The sequence below is a fragment of the Bubalus bubalis genome, chromosome 5 (assembly GCF_019923935.1).
Source record: "Bubalus bubalis isolate 160015118507 breed Murrah chromosome 5, NDDB_SH_1, whole genome shotgun sequence".
In the NCBI taxonomy this organism is placed as follows: Eukaryota; Metazoa; Chordata; class Mammalia; order Artiodactyla; family Bovidae; genus Bubalus; species Bubalus bubalis.
In genome coordinates this window covers 14162495-14181482 of record NC_059161.1, presented here as the reverse complement: position 1 = coordinate 14181482, position 18988 = coordinate 14162495, and the positions used below count along the sequence as shown (strand labels likewise).

The 18988-nt window shown below is 37.4% G+C and overlaps 1 protein-coding gene across 5 annotated transcripts in view; it reads left to right on the top strand.

Moving 5' to 3' along the window:
• Nucleotides 1–18988, top strand: part of HMCN1 (hemicentin 1) — a 546437-nt gene that overhangs the window by 127223 nt on the left and 400226 nt on the right. The gene's annotated exons all lie outside the window — the stretch shown is intronic.

The following is an 18988-nucleotide window of genomic DNA, read 5'->3' as shown; positions in this document are numbered from 1 at the left end:
AGGATTATGTCTGAGTTAATCACTGAATCCCTTAGTAAAATGCCTGGCATATAGAATGTGCTCATATAGAATGAATGGAAGAATGAATGAATGAAGGAAGGAACAAACCACCACTGTGTACAAATTAACAGTTCAGATTGGAGTTTGAAGTTTAATACTTCAGTTGGTTTCACTGTTGAGTGCATGACTTCATTTGGAACTATATATGGTATGAGCATAATTGGGGCACAGGGTGAAAAAACTCAGGAGTTTGGCATTCCAAATATGTATTCCATCGCAATTCTTTCATTGTGCCTGTCTCTATTTTTAAATTGCATGCTAAATTGGATTATGTTTCATAAATGTCTAAGTAGGTTTTTATAGTTATCCCTTGTCTGTTTTTCTCTTTTATTAAATTTCTTCTGATAATGTCTCTCATTAATCCTCTATTTCCTTTCTCATATTATTCTTTTTCAGTCATTATCTCAATACTTATTTACAATTTACTTTTCTGTCCCCTGATATAGCAAATTCTTTTCCACTTTGGATGTCCACATTCTTTGAAAGAAAATTTACATAAAAATTTCTATCCTGTATGTGGAACACAGGAATTAAAAATTGTATTACCCTAATTGTTTATATTTTTATATTCTGGTGTTTTATCATGAACTCCTGAGTGCAAGAGCCTTACAGCTCTCATTGAGCCTCTGGTCTACCATGGGATGAATCAGTGTCTGCAGGAGAGTGGACTTAAATAGCTATTAAATAAATGAATGTCATATGAGCGTAGCTTCTTTTAAAAATGTATATGTAACAGTGAAACTATATCAAATACAATACAAACTTTACCTGATGGTACAAAAGATACTTAAAAATCTAATTATCACTTTTTGTAATGTAAAGATTCGGTATGGCCATGTAATGGAGGTTTCTAGCTGAAAGAATGTTTGGAAGAGATTTACTGCATTCATTTCTTTTCCCCTCTGCAAGAATTCAGCTGGGATATATTCTTAGAAAGCTGGCCAGAATGCAAATGCCTACATTCTCATTGAGACCTGGCACTTCCTCATTTCCTGCCTCTCCCCTTCTTTTGTTCTAAGGGATCTTCAGATCCTCCTTGCTCCGTTTGTCTCCAGGGTGGAGGGTCATGGTCCTTAATCGTACTCCATTGATTCCCTTCCCAGAGCCCTCCTCAGCCAACCTCTGGAACTGAACTTGATACAGATACTCTGTAGAGTCATAATGTCTCTGTTCAAGAAAATAATCTTTCTTCCTTCCTTGGAATGAAAGCTGGTGTCCATTTCTCTGGAGATTTCCTCTGTATTGGCTGCATCTTAAGGATTTATTTTTACATTGTCTTGAGATACAAGAGGATGCTTAATTAGAACAACTAGCCAGGGATGGAATCAAATATTTACTTTTTCTCTTCATTCAAAATTGGACACTGTTATAAGCATTGGGGATACCATGGAAGTATTTTTATTTTCAAAGTTTCTGGTAAATTATTCCTTTTTTAATCAGTGGCAAAAATTTTCAAGGTCAAATATGAAGACACTAAGCTATATCATTACTTAACCCTGACCTAAAGAATGTATTTTATTTTCTCTTCAGTGTTTGCTTAGAGAATATTTTATTTCATAACCCACTCTGAGAAACTAAAATTCACGAATTTCATAAAATTTTAGTATGATACTAAAATTTGTGTGTGTGTAATTTCCAGACCCTTTTTTGATTCCTCTTCTAATATTTTTAGTAACTTCTCCCAAATCACTGATATGAAGAGCAACAAGGATGGCTGTTTTATTAAAATTAACTTGGATTATTTTTTTTTTTTTGGAAAAGAAACCTTTGAAAATATTCCTTTCATATTTGTTTTGAAAACAAGAAAAGGAAATTCAGTTTGAAGTAAATTAAATAATTGCCCATTCATTAACTTTTCACCAGACTCAGCTATTTTTCTTGTAGAGATAATTAACTTGAGGAAAAAGCAATTTAAAATTTTACAAGAAAAATGTAAGAGAAATCACTAAACTTAAACCATTAAATGTATAACATTAATTTCATTTTCCTGCATCTTCTTTCATTTGGGATACAGAAAAGTAGTTTGTACACAAAGTTTCTGAGGTTTCTCTCTGGGGAAAAGAAGGGACGATAAATGACAGCATTGGTATTCAAATCACACAGCGCTTTGAGAATTAATATCCTTGTGAATATGCATTGCAAAGTCTTATCTCAGGTCCCATTCTTTATAAGAAGTTATAAAGCTTGTTGATTTTTAGAAAATGATGTTGGCAATAATACGCTTTTTTTTTTTTTTTTTTGCATTATGAAGTGTTTTTTTTCCTGTATAATTTCTTTTTTTTTCTTTTATTTATGTATTTATTTTAATTGGAGGCTAATTACTTTACAATATTGTAGTGGTTTTTGCCATACATTGACATGAATCAGCCATGCGTGTACATGTGTCCCCCATCCTGAACCCCCCTCCCAACTCCCTCCCCATCCCATCCCTCAGGGTCATCCCAGTGCACCAGCCCTGAGCACTTTTCCATGAATCGAACCTGGACTGACGATCTGTTCCACATATGATAATGCACATGTTTCAATGCTATTCTCTCAAATCATCCCACCCTCGCCTTCTCCCACAGGGTCCAAAAGTCTGTTCTTTACATCTGTGTCTCTTTTGCTGTCTTCACACACAGGGTCATCGTTACCATTTTTCTAAATTCCATATATATATGCGTTAATATACTGTATTGGTATATATACTGTATTGGTTAATATGCTGTATTTTTCTTTCTGACTTACTTCACTCTGTATAATAGGCTCCAGTTTCATCCACCTCATTAGAACTGATTCAAATGCATTCTTTTAATAGCTGAGAAATATTCCATTGTGTATATGTACTACAGCTTTCTTATCCATTCGTCTGCCAGTGGACATCTAGGTTGTTTCCATGTCCTGGCTATTGTAAACAGTGCTGCGATGAACATTGGGGTACATTGTGATGAACATTGGTGTCTCCTTCAATTCTGGTTTCCTTGGTGTGTATGGCCAGCAGTGGGATTGCTGGGTCATATGGCAGTTCTATTTCCAGTTTTTTAAGGAATCTCCACACTGTTCTCCAAGGTGGCTGTACTAGTTTGCATTCCCACCAACAGTGTAAGAGGGTTCCCTTTTCTCTGCACACCCTGTGCAGCATTAGTTTGTAGACTTTTTGATAGCAGCCATTCTGACTGGTGTGAGATGGTACCTCTTTGTGGTTTTGATTTGCATTTCTCTGATAATGAGTGATGTTGAGCATCTTTTCATGTGTTTGTTAGCCATCCATATGTCTTCTTTGGAGATATGTCTGTTTAGTTCTTTGGCTTATTTTTGGATTGCGTCATTTATTTTTCTGGAATTGAGCTTCATGAGGTGCTTGTCTATTTTTGAGATTAATTCTTTGTCAGTTGCTTCATTTGCTATTATTTTCTCCCATTCTGAAGGCTGTCTTTTCACCTTGCTTATAGTTTCCTTCGTTGTGCAGAAGCTTTTAAGTTTAATTAGGTCCCATTTGTTTATTTTTGCTTTTATTTCTGTTACTCTGGGAGGTGGGTCATAGAGGATCCTGCTGTGATTTATGTCAGAGAGTGTTTTGCCTATGTTTTTCTCTAGGAGTTTTATAGTTTCTGGTCTTACATTTAGATCTTTAATCCATTTTGAGTTTATTTTTGTGTATGGTGTTAGAAAGTGTTCTAGTTTCATTCTTTTACAAGTGGTTGACCAGTTTTCCCAGCACCACTTGTTAAAGAGATGGTCTTTTCTCCATTGTATATTCTTGCCTCCTTTGTCAAAGATAAGGTGTCCACAGGTGTATGAATTTATCTGGGCTTTCTATTTTGTTCCATTGATCTATATTTCTGTCTTTGTGCCAATACCATATTGTCTTGATGACTGTGGCTTTGTCAGATCAGATCAGATCAGATCAGTTGCTCAGTCGTGTCTGACTCTTTGCAACCCCATGAATCACAGCACGCCAGGCCTCCCTGTCCATCACCAACTCCCGGAGTTCACCCAGACTCACATCCGTCGAGCCAGTGATGCCATCCAGCCATCTCATCCTCTGTCGTCCCCTTCTCCTCTTGCCCCCAATCCCTCCCAGCATCAGAGTCTTTTCCAATGAGTCAACTCTTTGCATGAGGTGGCCAAAGTACTGGAGTTTCAGCTTTAGCATCATTGCTTCCAAAGAAATCCCAGGGCTGATCTCCTTCAGAATGGACTGGTTGGATCTCCTTACAGTCCAAGGGACTCTCAAGAGTCTTCTCCAACACCACAGTTCAAAAGCATCAAGTCTTCAGCGCTCAGCCCTTCTTCACAGTCCAACTCTCACATCCATACATGACCACAGGAAAAACCATAGCCTTGACTAGACGGACCTTTGTTGGCAAAGTAATGTCTCTGCTCTTGAATATGCTATCTAGGTTGGTCATAACTTTCCTTCCAAGGAGTAAGCGTCTTTTAATTTCATGGCTAATCACCATCTGTAGTGATTTTGGAGCCCAGAAAAATAAAGTCTGACACTGTTTCCACTGTTTCCCCATCTATTTCCCATGAAGTGATGGGACCGGATGCCATGATCTTCATTTTCTGAATGTTGAGCTTTAAGCCAACTTTTTCACTCTCCACTTTCACCTTCATCAAGAGGCTTTTTAGTTCCTCTTCATTTTCTGCCATAAGGGTGGCTTTGTAGTATAGTCCAAAGTCAGGCAGGTCAATTCCTCCAGTTCCATTCTTCTTTCTCAAGATTGCTTTGACTATTTGAGGTTTTTCATATTTCCATACAAATTGTGAAATTATTTGTTCTAGCTCTGTGAAAAATACCATTGGTAGCTTGATAGGGATAGCATTGAATCTATAGATTACTTTGGGCAGTATACTCATTTTCACTATATTGATTCTTCCAATCCATGAACATGGTATATTTCTCCATCTATTTGTGTCATCTTTGATTTCTTTCATCATTGTTTTATAGTTTTCCATATATAGGTCTTTTGTTTCTTTAGGTAGATTTATTCCTAAGTATTTTATTCTTTTTGTTGCAGTGGTGAATGGAATTGTTTCCTTAATTTCTCTTTCTGTTTTCTCATTGTTAGTGTATAGGAATGCAAGGGATTTCTGTGTGTTAATTTTATATCCTGCAACTTTACTATATTCATTGATTAGCTCTAGTAATTTTCTGGTGGAGTCTTTAGGGTTTTCTATGTAGAGGACCATATCATCTGCAAACAGTGAGAGTTTTACTTCTTTTCCAATCTGGATTTCTTTTATTTCTTTTTATTCTCTGATTGCTGTGGCTAAAACTTCCAAAACTATGTTGAATAGTAGTGGTGAGAGTGGGCACCCTTGTCTTGTTCCTGACTTTAGGGGAAATGCTTTCAATTTTTCACCATTGAGTATAATGTTTGCTGTGGGTTTATCATATATGGCTTTTATTATGTTGAGCTGTGCTCCTTCTATGCCTGCTTTTTGGAGGGTTTTTATCATAAATGGATGTTGAATTTTGTCAAAGGTTTTCTCTGCATCTATTGAGATAATCATATAGTTTTTATCTTTCAATTTGTTAATGTGGTGTATCACATTGGATAATGATATGCTTTCAATGATACTCTTTTATTCAAATATTTTATAGAGAAAAAAGCATATTAGTCAAACATTTGAAATGTAAAAAAGTAAGATATTTCTACTATTGATCCCCAGAATTGAAATGCTTCACATAAAATTAATTTTTCTTCGAGAAGTCTTTTAATAAAATTGACCATCAAATTTTTTTGATGTCAAACAAATTTCAGTTCTTTTTTTTTTTTTTAAATAACTTGAGAAGCCCACTAAGGTTTACCTTTACTATGTCAACATTTTTAGTGTTAAATATGAAGACTCTTGGACTTCCCAGGTGGTGCTAGTGGCTAAGAATCCTCTGTCAGTGCAGGAGATGCAAGAGATGAGTGTGCACTGTGGGCTGGGAAGATTCCCTTGAGTAGAAAGTAGCATTCACTCTAGTGTTCTTGCCTGGAAAATCCCATGCGCAGAGGAGCCTGGTGGGGTCCACCTGGAAAATTCCATGGGCCCTCAAAGAGTTGGACATGACTGAGTGACTGAGCACAGCACCATGGAGGCCCCTGTGTTTTTATATTTTTCTCCTTAAGAGAAAAGCAGATTGAATCTACTTGCACAACTAATCAGTGCTAAATACCCATTATAAATGTACTGTATGAATTGTATTAAATGTTCCTACCTCTCAGTTTCTTTCCAAAAAAAAACAAAGTAAAATTGACCTTAATATAAGCAAGAATAAGTAAAAATATGTGAACTAGCATTGTCACACAGAAACAAGATAGAGTTATGAATTAGGGCTTGATACAATTATTGTCATTCTTTAACTGCAACAGAAGAGTAAGGAGACAAACTGAAGTTAAGGGAAAAAAGATTTTACTATAATATAGGAACAGTTGATGTTAAAATTAACTGCCAACAGAGACTATGAAAAACCATGGCCAGATAGGCAAAGACTGTTAAAACTGAGGATGAGATAATGCTGATTTATGATGCCAATTCAGTATACGTTTTATTTAATCTCAGGTATTCCACATCATGCTACTATGTAGAAGTGTCCTTTTCATTTCTAAATTTATAGAAGTCTTCTATATGAATTTAAAAAGCAAAACTTATATATAACCAAAAATTTAAGAAAGTGAAAAGAAATTGACTAGAACCAGAAGAGGGAAAGGATCATATGTTAGCATAGATATTATGTGGGCTTTCCAATGGCTCACTGGGTAAAGAATCCTCATGTAATGCAGGAGCCTCAGGGGACACAGGTTCAATCCCTGGTCAGAAAGATCCCCTGGAGAAGGGAATGGCAAACAACTCCAGTATGCTTGCCTGTAAAATCCCATGGACAAGGGAGCCTGGCAGACTACAGTCCACTGGGTATCACAAAGAATCAGACATAACTGAGTGCATACACACACACATGGATATAATGTAGAGTTATAAAAGGTGTGATTTTTATGTTTGGTGTTGGGTGTGATTCGACTGAAGAAAGCAGTTTCTATTTCCATTTAAGTTTTCTTAATATGCATTTCTTATAAATGCATATTTATCAGTGTATATATACTTACAGGAGGAATGACGTGTTTAATTTAGGGAAGAAAGTGACAGGAGCCAAATGCATGCAACTCACGATATGTGTAAAAGCTACAAGAATAGTAGAACAGCATCTGATTGAAAGTAAGGGCTTGATAAATGTTAGCTATTGTTGCTACTCTTACTACTACTGTCTCTGGTAGTCCAGTAGTCTTTTAGAAAAGATAGTCATCAAGTAATTCTACTATAAATGGACAGCAGTTATCCAAGTAATTCTACCATAAAGGGATAACAGTTATCTAAGTAATTCCACCATGAAGGGACAACAGTTATTATCCAAGTGATTCCACCATGAAGGGACAACAGTTATGGAACATGTGCCTTTTGAAAGATTTTACATGTGTTTTATTAAAGTCACCTTCTCAATTCAAACCCACACAACTATTAATCTTCCTTTTTACAAATTCAGAGACTCAGACTTTGAGGTATTAGATAACGTGTTTTCCTCAGGTTATCAGACTGGCAAGTAGCAAGAGCAGTTTCAAAAGTGGAAGTGTTTAATGTCCGAGCCAGTGTCCTTTCTCACTTTGCTACTTTCCTTTTAAATATTGGTTTAAGTAACCTTATTAAGCTAATCAAATTAACATTTATTTATTTCATTTCTCTTTGTATTTTACTTCAAAGTAGGCAAGTAGAGAATTAAAGACAGATGTAGGTGCAGGACTGCCTCATTCTCAATGAAACAGTTTTACCTAAAGAAAATAAAATTCCTCTTCTACATCAGTCACTTTGAGTAATTGGCTCACCTAAAGTTACTGAGCAGCAAATGACACAGTTAACTGTAAATTGAAAATCACTTCCTTTGCTCAGCATGTTTTCTTGCTACTTAATGTGGTAAGCTTATTTAAGTGGAACCTCACAGTCATCTTGGAGAGACACAAGAGCAGAGTGCATTTTAAGAGATTGAAAGGTAATGTTTATACTGCGGTTGTGTTCATAGCTGGTTTTGATTATTTTTATTGTTAGAGTTAGGCTTCTTTGGGCCTGATTGAAGCATCTATTAAAACTTTAGTTTGTTGCTGGAGTTTTCTGTTAGAGGACTAAATTTTCTGAGGGACAAACAATCCTATATCTCTAGGAAGTAGGATGGGGCTAAAGATGGGCACTGAGTGAGAATAATTGGCTCTTTCTAGACTTCCATCCTAGTACCCTGTTCAGAAGCAAATAGCTGGCTGATTTCTTAATGATCTTTTGCATGAACTTCAAAGGACAAGAGAGTATAGAAGGGTGTTCTGACTGTTGGATTGCGTTTTCAAAGCAGAATATGCAGATGCTTAACATGGGTTGGGGGTGGATTGCAATGGGGCACTTCTTGATGTTCTTTTGGGAGTGTGCATATAAGGATACATTCTTAAGTGTAAATGCATGAGTCATTGTGGAGTAAAATAAACACATGTGAAAAAATAACATTTTTAAGAAGAGTCTACTGACCTGTGATGCCTGGATTTATTTCATTCATGCTATTAAGCCAACCAAAGGATTGTTCTATTCCCCACAATAAGTACTATACCTGATTTTGTCTGTTTTGAGGTGATGGTAAGGATAGAGGAAAAAATGTTTTTCTTGGGAGAATTTTTTTTAATTTAAAGCCTAGACTCCTAGAGAAAAAACTATAAACCTCACTTTCAACAAAATGGAAAATGAACGATTTTTAAAGTAAAAATTAATTTCTTTAATCAAATTAAAGAGTTAATCTTCTCAATCCAACTTGATCAGAAGCAGTTCTCAAGAAGCCATCTTTTTTCTTCTTAGGTCTTGAAAAAGTCTCAAGGATTGTGGAATCTTGGTTTTGGTATTGACTTTGAGTATTATTTGCTCAGTTAACCCGTCAGTTGTTTGGAGCCCTTCCAGAAACATATCAGTACCCCAGGCATCTCTCACATCAGTTAGAGATTTGATAGCACTGGCCTGTCTCCCCAGACAATACCTGGGCCTCCTGTGTGCAGTGTTTGGGACCCTCTGTTGGTGTTCGAGGCTGATATGGACTTTCTTGGGCAGGCATATCCCACCGTTGATTACTGGTCCAGTCACCAGCTAAGTCCCTCAGGTTTCCATATATAAACTTTAAACTAAGTCTCCATTCTTCTATATTCATGTTGATTTAAAGAAAAAAAAAAAAACTCCCCAGGTAGCTACTGTCTATATCTATTAGTCTCTTCCTTTGAGATGATCTAGATCTTAGTTCACCAATCTTGCTTAGTGACTACTTACTAGTTCTAAGAATAATGACTTGGCTATCTCAACTTCCATATAAATGCAATGTTCATACATTATAGTGATTTTATTAATAAAAGTATATTGATAATTTTTTGTTCAGACCTAATATACACAGTAGGAATATATTTTTATCACCTTAAGTAAAAAGAATCACAACAGTACAACTTCCTCAGTTACTCAGAAATAAAGGTAATGTCAGTTATGCTGGAAACATAAAATCCACATGTGAGTGTTGGAACAGAAAGGAAGAGAAAGATTTTAGTGGGCAAGGAGAGCCTAAGGAATTCAGAAGAACGGTAAAGAAAAGTGAAAGTGAAGTGGCTCAGTCGTGTCCGACTCTTTGTGACCCTATGGACTGTAGCATCCGTCCATGGCTCCTCCATCCATGGGATTTTCAAGGCAAGAGTACTGGAGTGGGTTGCCATTTCCTTCTCCAGGGGATCTTCCCAACCCAGGGATTGAACCCGGGTCTCCCACATTGTAGGCAGAAGCTCTCACAGTCTGAGCCACCAGGGAAGTCCAAAGGTAGAGAAGGGTCATAGCAGAGAGAAGACAGGGAGAAAGAAAGCCTTCCTGAGGAAGTGCAAGCAAGGCGAAAGCTTAGTCCTCAGATAAGCAAAGATGATTAGCTACAGTGACCTCTTTGCTGGTGCCCTTGTCCTCCTCTGGCTCCTTCTCACTGAGCAAACAGGGGAGCCGTCTGATAGGAGACCAGTGTGTGGATGCTTAGTCACTCAGTCTTGTCTGACTCTGTCACATCATGGACTGTAGTCTGTCAGGCTCCTCAGTTCTTGGGATTTTCCAGGCAAAAATACTGGAAAGGGTAGCCTTTCCCTTCTCCAGTGGATCTTCCTGACCCAGGAATGGAACCGGTATCTCCTGCAATGACAGGTGGATTCCTTACCACTGAAGCTGCCTGGGATGTCCTGTTCCAACCAGGAACCAGGGCAGTGTCTTAATCTAATGGGAAAAGAAAAAGGTCCCAATAGAAAGGTACAGAATGCTTGAAAAAGGATAGAATTCTCTTAAGTATCAGGGAAGAGGAGAATTACTGAAGTGTATTCTGAGAATTCCAAGGTATCATTTTTGGAGTTTTCCATTTTCGCCTAGAGTTAACCCTGAACACGTCTATATGTCTTCTGATCACGAGAAGCTCTATGGTGGTATTTTTGTTGTGCTTGGTTATTTACATGCTGTTTTCCTCTTGAAACAACCATGTGTGTCAAGCTGAGTCACTTCAGTCATGTCTGACTCTTTGCAACCCCATGGATTATAGCCCACCGGGCTCCTCTGTCCATGGGATTCTCCAGGCAAGAATACTGGAGTTGGTTGCCATGTTCTCCTCCAGGGGATATTCCCGATCCAAGGATTGAACTCAGGCCTCTTATGTCTCCTGCATTGGCAGGCAGGTTCTTTACCACTAGTGCCAAATGGGAAGACGTGAAAGGACCGTGGTCTATTATAATTCATGTACATTATGAAGCTTTGGAAATATTTTAAAGTATGAAGGCACAGTATTTTCTGACTTATTAATCAAGTGCCTGGTATATACATTCTTTTAAAATTTTTTAAAATTTATTTTTAATTGGAGGTGATAAGTGCTTTACAATGTATTGATTTCTGCCATACCACAACACGAATCAGCCATTAGTATGCATATATTTCCTCCTTTTTGAGCCTCTCCAACCCCACTCCCCTATCCCACCCCTCTAGGTCATCACAGAGCCCCAGGCTGCGCTCCCTGTGTTATAGGCAACTTCATACTAGTTATCTGTTTTACACATACTGGTGTAACTATTTCAGTGCTACTCTCTCGATTCATCCCACCCTCTCCTTCCCCCTCTTGTCCACAAGCCTGTTCTCTATGTCTGTGTCTCTATTCCTGCCCCACAAATAGGTTCATCAGTACCATTTTTTAGATTCCATATATATGCATTAATATTGTTTCAGTGCAAGTGAACTGAATATCCTCTTAAGGCTCAACATGAAATAAATTCCAATAAATGGAAAGGTCAGTTTCAGAAGAGTTAGACCCGTACTACTGATAAGTGATAACCTGAAAGCCTGGAAATGGTTGTTGTTGTTAACCTTCAGCGTTCCTGGAACTGAGGTCAGCAGTTCTTTGATGCCTTGGTTTGGATTCCATCTTCTTCAGCCTAGTAAAGGCAGCATGGTGGACTGCCTGGAATGTGGCATCTTCTTTTTTTGATTATGGGGATTTGAAGTCTGGACTCTGAAATATTCTGTCTCTTAGTACATCCCTGCCATATTTTCTACAAGTGATGAAGACCAAATGTCACTGATGCATTAGGATTCTACAGTCATTCTGATTTATTTCATACTTGCTTGGAAGCAACTTTAAATTAAATCCGATGTAATTTAATGGTTTCCACATGTACATTCTGTTTTTTTGGTTATAGAATCACACAACTGTATTTTTAGAAAGTGAACTGAGGGTTGTAAACTTTTGTACAGTTTATAACAGAGTTTCATTCCAAAATTTTATACATAAAGGGAAAATTGTGCAAATAAGACATTTAAAACCGTGGGAGTTCCATGTGAAAGGAATACAATTGCACTCTGAAACTAGGCTTAGTAAATGGTAGCCACGTTAGAATAAGGGTCAGTGTTGTAATGCCAACGGGCAGTCTTTTGGACTTAGAAATGAACCTGCCAAAAATGTTTCATTTTTTTGGTTGCTTAGAGTTAGGCGTAACTGAAAGACAATTGGTACAAACACTAATCCATTGAAAATAGATGATGAGAATAGAATTGAAATGGTCTGGAAGAGAAATAATAAGGCATAGGCAAGGGCCTGCTTTGAGATTAATCTTCTTCCTTCTCTGATCCTTTGTTTGATGAGTAATTTTCCCATTAGGTTTTGGGCAGAGACTTGATTTTTCTTTAACTCCTGTCAGGGTTTAAAGGTTCAGTTTATTCCAGTACTACTTCCCCACTGTTTTGTATTTAGAAAAGACTACATGGTAATCTGTTTTATTACTCCCTTGACTGATAGGATTTCTGTTCATTTTTATTTAATCTTTTTTGACAATAATTTATTTTCTGAACATAATTATCACTGTATTTCTGAAGTTACAGTTTTCTTTACCCCTTTGATCTCAAGAGCAGTTTCCCACATGCTTCTGATTTTTTTCTGTCTTTGTGTCTTTGGCAACGTGATCAATTGTGGCCATCAGAAGAATTATAAAGACAAAATGATGAATGAACCTACTAATACAAATCAGTTATGTGTCGGAGTTTAAATAAAAACACAACCTTAACAGAGTCAGGCCCTTCTTACATATATTTAGGGAATTATGCAATTCAGCACACTATGCAACTTTATATCATCACAACTTTCATTTTCATGTATGTATACAGGTTTATATGTGATACATATACATTGCTGTGTTTGTTTTTATATATAAATATAAAATTTGACCTTATGATGTTGGGAAGGGGGTAGAGGGTGGCAGGGAGGGAGGGGGAGAGAGAGAAAATGGGGGGAAGGCAGATTTAGGGGAGTTAGTTTTACATACTACAATGCATTTCATATATGTATTGCTTAGTTAAAGAGCAGCTTTTCGCACTTGCATTCTTAGGAGACTTAGCTCTGGAATTTTATTACTTGAATTCCCAGGGACGGCGGAGCCTGGTGGGCTGCCGTCTATGGGGTCGCACAGAGTCGGACACGACTGAAGTGACTTAGCAGTAGCAGTAGCAGGCCTGGGTAAGCTCAGACTGAATGTAGCAAGTAAGTATGTGTAGTTTCTGTCAAGATTGCCTTGTACAGTCTCATTCACCCATTTACCCACTACTCATTTGTTTATCCACTCATTCATCAAGCAACAATGGAATACTGAGCTCCCCATGAAACAGTGATCTAGTGGGAGGAAGCAGATAGATTATAAATACAAGTCAGCGAATGTTGTAATAGAAGAAAGCACAATATTCTGTGGGCATCAGGAGAACACGAATCTTTCTTCTGCTGCTTTTTCAGTTGTTCTGATAAGACACTTGCAGTCACGGAAGTTGATGAAGGAAATTAAATGCCTCAGTGGAGTCTGAGTAGACTCTCAGGACAGGCAAAATTGAGTTCAAATCCCTGCTCTTTTAGTTACTGATTGTGTGATTCTGGGAAAGGGGTTTTTAAGATTTAGTGCTCTGTCAATAAATGTGCTAGAAATGATCTCTACTTCATAAATTGATGTAGAGAGTAAATAACATAGTGTGTGAGATACTGCTGTCTCAGTGCTTGGTGCAGAGTTGATATCCACTGAGTTAATACAAGTAGAGGGTCTTATCACCAACAGAAGTATCAGTTAAATTAATGAGACTTTTCATAGGTTTAGGTTCATCAGTTCTAAATTTCTCCACTGTAAATGTTTTATAGAATATTCTTTTAGATTTTTACTTGTTATGCAGGTAAAAACAGAAAACATTAAGACTTTTAAAGGACTGCCTTTTAAGTTTGGAACTAGAAACTGAAAACAGTTTGTTTTTATAGTTCAGTCACAGTCCTATTGCCCTAATTTTATAATTTGTACATGAGTTTGACACAAATTAACCAAAGTATATGACTTGTGCGGCTTATTTATAAGCATGGACCTTGGACATTTTGACAATGGTTCTCTTTAGTCCTGTTCTGACAAATCTACCTTTTAGCTAAATTTAATGATCAGAAGATCAGTTAATTATTTGGGAAACACTATTAGCAATCCTGTGAGTTAAGTTTCTGAGATATTTTATACATTTATATAAATATGTACAAATTTTATTTATAAACTTTGTGTATATATAACACATATATTTTAAATGAAGCAAATGATTTACAGATTTCTGGAGTAGATTTTAGCTTGATTCCTAACCCTTAGGAAATTAAAGCAGCTTGAACTTTGTTTCTGGTAACTTTTTCATAAAGGCAAAGTTCATGGAAGACTTTCAGATCAAAGCAACAACCTTAGAAATAATAGTCTAGAATGCAGCCTACATAACTAAACCAGACATATTACTCTGAAGCAGTGCTGTCCAACAAAAAGAATGTGAGCCACATAGGTAATTAAAAAACAAAACAGTTGAAAATAATTTTAATCATCTATATAATCCATTATATTTAAAATGTTATCATTTTACTATGTCATCAGGATAAAGAATTAGTGCTTCTTCAGTTTTTAAATTTAAATTAATTGAAACATTCAGTTCCTTAGTTTCACTAACCATATTTTCAGTGCTCAGTCACATACGGCTGGTTAGTGGTGATGATAATGAAAAGAAAGTGTAAGTGAAGTTGCTCAGTCATGTCCAACTGTTGGTTGCGACCCCATGGACTGTAGCCTGCCACATTCCTCCGTCCATGGGATTTTCCAGGCAAGAATACTGGAGTGGGTTGCCATTTCCATCTCCAGGAGATCTTCCCTACCCAGCGATTGAACCCGGGTCTCCTGCAATGTAGGCAGACGTTTTACCGTCTGAGTCACCAGGGAAGTTATTATAATAGATAGCACAGAACCAAAGTCTTCCTTTTATTGCTGATTTTAGTGGTTATTTATGACTTAAAATGATTAGAAAATTAGACTCATGTATTAGAGGCTTTTCTAAAGCTGTAACATTTTAACTTCTTTTGGAAAAAAGAAACTTATTTTTCTTTTCAGGAACCTGCTTGTACAATGAGATAGGCAAACTTCCAAGGATTCTAGTAGTCTCTAGAGTCTACTCCTGGATGATGCTGAGGGATGAACATCCTGAGGTCCTCTTAGGATAAATTTGAATGCAAGTCAGGTGGCTCAGAGATTGTTCTTCACTCAGTAACTGGACAGCATTTTCATCATTCTTGCCATTCCTAGTATGTGTCTCTGGAGATGACTTAGCTATTTTGATTTTTGGCCCGCCGACAGATGACTTCTCCTAGGCCCTTGATGCCCTTGATACTGCTGCTGCTGCTGCTAAGTTGCTTCAGTCGTGTCCGACTCTTAGTGACCTCATGGACTGCAGCCTACCAGGTTCCTCCGTCCATGGGATTTTCCAGGCAAGAGTACTGGAGTGGGGTGCCATTGCCTTCTCCACCCTTGATACTAGATGACAGCAAAAAAAAAAAAAAAGTTCATCTCTACTAGAGTTGTTTACCACACAGCATTAATGTGTACTTGGCCACTTAATAAATGCTGTGAAATGGATAATTTATATAGTGATTTATACTCAGGTGCACAGTATCAAGTACAACTGAGAAATTTTTTTCCTTTTTTTTTTTTTTTGCTTCAGCTTGTGAAAATACAATGAAAGTCATTCAGTCATGTCTGACTTTTTGCGACCCCATGGACTACACAGTCCATGGAATTCTCCAGGCCAGAATACCAGAGTGGGTATACTGGAGTGGGCAGTCGTTCCTTTCTTCAGAGGATCTTCCCAACCCAGGGATCGAACCCAGGTCTCCTGCATTGCAGATGGATTCTTTACCAGCTGAGCCACAGGAGACACCCAAGAATACTGGAGTGGGTAGCCTATCCCTTTTCCAGTGGATCTTCCCGACCCAGGAATTGAACCAGGATCTTCTGCGTTGCAGGCAGATTCTTTACCAACTGAGCTATCAGGGAAGCCTGAAAATACAATAGGAATCTAATAAATTTTTGAGCAGTCCAGGATATTCATTACCGATATACAAAGTTGGCTACAAGTATAAATTATTCCTAGCCAACATACTAAAGTTACCAATGTGCCCAGTAGCTATTTCCCACTTTCCTAGTACACAAATGCTCATTCAAGGGCATTTACTATATGCAATAACCCCCCCACTGCGCCCCCCACCTCCGCCCCGCCGCCGCCAATAATTGTTCTGCCATGGAAAATGTGTTACATAAAGAAGAAAACAAATTAGAGTCCATCTGAAGAGTGAGTGAGGAAGTACATCTGAAGGGGAGAAAAGAGAACATTTTCAAGAGAGGAAGGCATATTATCGCGAACTTGGAGAATAGTTCAATCTGACAAATATTTACTCAGCAATTACTGTATGTCAGCAAATGCTATGATCTGAGGACTCAGGATTTAGCACACCATTACTGCCATCAAAGAGCTTTTGGAAAATGGAAGATTTTAGACATGCATACATCGGTGAGGAATGTTTGATGGTTGAGATGGAACAGTACAAAGAGAATTTAATTAAAAATACTAAAGGAATTAAGGTGTGAAGCAAGGGGCATAATTAAAGAATAGAAAATAGATTAAAAGAAGCAATTTTTTTCCTCCACTTTTATTGAGGTATAATTATTATGACATACAGCACTGTATAGGGGCTTCCCTGGTGACTCAGTGGTAAAGAATCTGCCTGCAATGTAGGAGACCTGGGTTCAATCCCTGGAGAAGGGAATGGCAATTCACTCTAGTATTCTTGCCTGGAGAATTCCATGGATAGAAGAGCCTGGCAGGCTGCCCCCCATGGGGTTGCAAAGAGTCGCAAAGAGATACAAAACCAGAGAGATATCTCTAGTTTTATATTTCTTTGTGCAAAGGTCAAAAAGAGATATAAAGCCAGAGAAATAAAAAAAATGTTTCCCCTGTGATGAGAACTAAGTTTACTCTCAACAACCTTTGTATGTAACATACAGCACTGTTGATTATATTTACCATGTTGTACCTTACATTCCTAGTACTTATTTTAGTTATAACTGCAAGGTGGTACCTTTTGACTGCCTTCATTATGTTCGCCCTCCCCCTGCCTCTAGTAACCACAATCTGACTTCTTTTTCTATGAGTTCATTTGTTTCTGAAATGTAATTGATCTACAACACAATTCCTGTTACAAAATATAGTGATTTAATATTTCTCTACATTTCACGATGATTATCATGGTTAAGTCTAGTTACCAAGGAAGCAGTTTTTGAAGAGGGAGCATCAGGAGATAGAAAGCTAGAGAGAGAATTTGATCCAACACAGTAGTTAATAAAAGATTTTAGTAGGAATGTGATCTAGGCAGCTCTTTACTTCAGGAAATATAAAATTTGGTGGTCGGAAGAGCAGAAGATTAGATAGGAGGCTATACTTGTAATACAATTAATGATAAGAAGAGTGAATTGTAGGAAGTAAAGGGGAAGGGAGGGGACAAATTCATAATGGATGTAGAAGGAAAATGATTTGGCCGCTGATTAGGTGAAGGAAGGTGGGGGAGGGGTCAGAGATGACTCAGGATTTGAACTAAACCTCTAGGCAGGCAGTACCCAAAATAGGGACGATACGGTTGAAGAAAATATAAAGAGTTCCATAGAAGATGCCCTGAATTGTAGATACCTGTAAAACATCTAGAAGTAGATATCTAAAAAGCAATTGTAAATAGAAAATTGAAATTTGGGAGGTAGGTACAGTCTGAAGATAACATGTATACAAGTTTTTGAGAACAGTATCACTTGTTAAACTAGATGCTGTGAAAATGCATTATCAGTAACAGAGGATAGGAAATATTTACTGCAAAAATAGAAAGACCTGCTAACTCAATAAAATTTCTGGGAGTCGATAGCTGTTATCTTCTCGAAAGTCACTACAGCGTCCAGCCCCCTACTATTTAATGACATGATTTTTGATGTGTGACATTGTAAAGTGTGTCTCAGTTTCAGAAGTAATTTGTAACAGTTGGTGCTTGGTTCCAACTCATTCCATTGATGATGTTTAAAAGCCAAAAGCATTGAGTGGGATCCAGTGCAAGAAAAGATTCCTCAGGTGGTCCAGACTAAAGGGTAAACAGTTGTAATGTTTGGTTTTGTATGACCCTGTTGAGACCTCTGGTGCTCAGTGTATCTGTATCAAAATTAAAGACTGTTTGGACTCTAGGAAAAGCCACAGTAGGAGAATCAAATAGAATTTCCAGAGTTTAGAATAAAACCTTATCAAGTAATTCTTTTCATTTTGAGAAAGAGCTCACTCTTACTGGGTTCTGGTGGACTGTGGAATCACAAGCCCTCCCACCCCAAAATGTTCCCAAGCTGCCCTGCTGTTTATTTGACTGCCTTTTGTAGGCATGAGCTGCTTAAGTACAAGATGCTTTGGCTTCTTCATCTGTGTGCCTGAATCCTAGCAGGGTGTTTAAGCACTTACTCATTGCTCAAAACATACTGGCTAAAAGTTCATTTCCTTGGCCCTATAGTTATTGATATCTGCTAAGGAAACTTGAAGAAAAAATATAAAATTACTACAATATATAATATATATTATAGATATAATCATACTATGATAGATTTGTATTTATATCCTTAAAATAGAGGAAGATTTGAAAGAACAGTAATGTTCAACAGTAGAGAAATGCCTGACTAAATTATGGGATGTAGACAGAATATTTCACAATCATTAAAAGCTGTGATTTTGAAAAAAAACATTGATGACATGATAAGTAGGATATAGTCCTAAATTTAAATTATAATGTATAAGACTGTAAACACAGCATGCTGAGTTCTATCTATAAATTCATATGTGCTTGAAGGAAATATATGTGGCAGGAATTCCTCTTAGGGCGAGGGCTGTTTTTGTTTAGGACGATATATTGAGCCTAGTAGTAGTGTGTGCTCAGTTGAGTCTGACTGTTTGCAACTCCATGGACAATAGCCCATCAGTCTCCTCTGTCTATGGC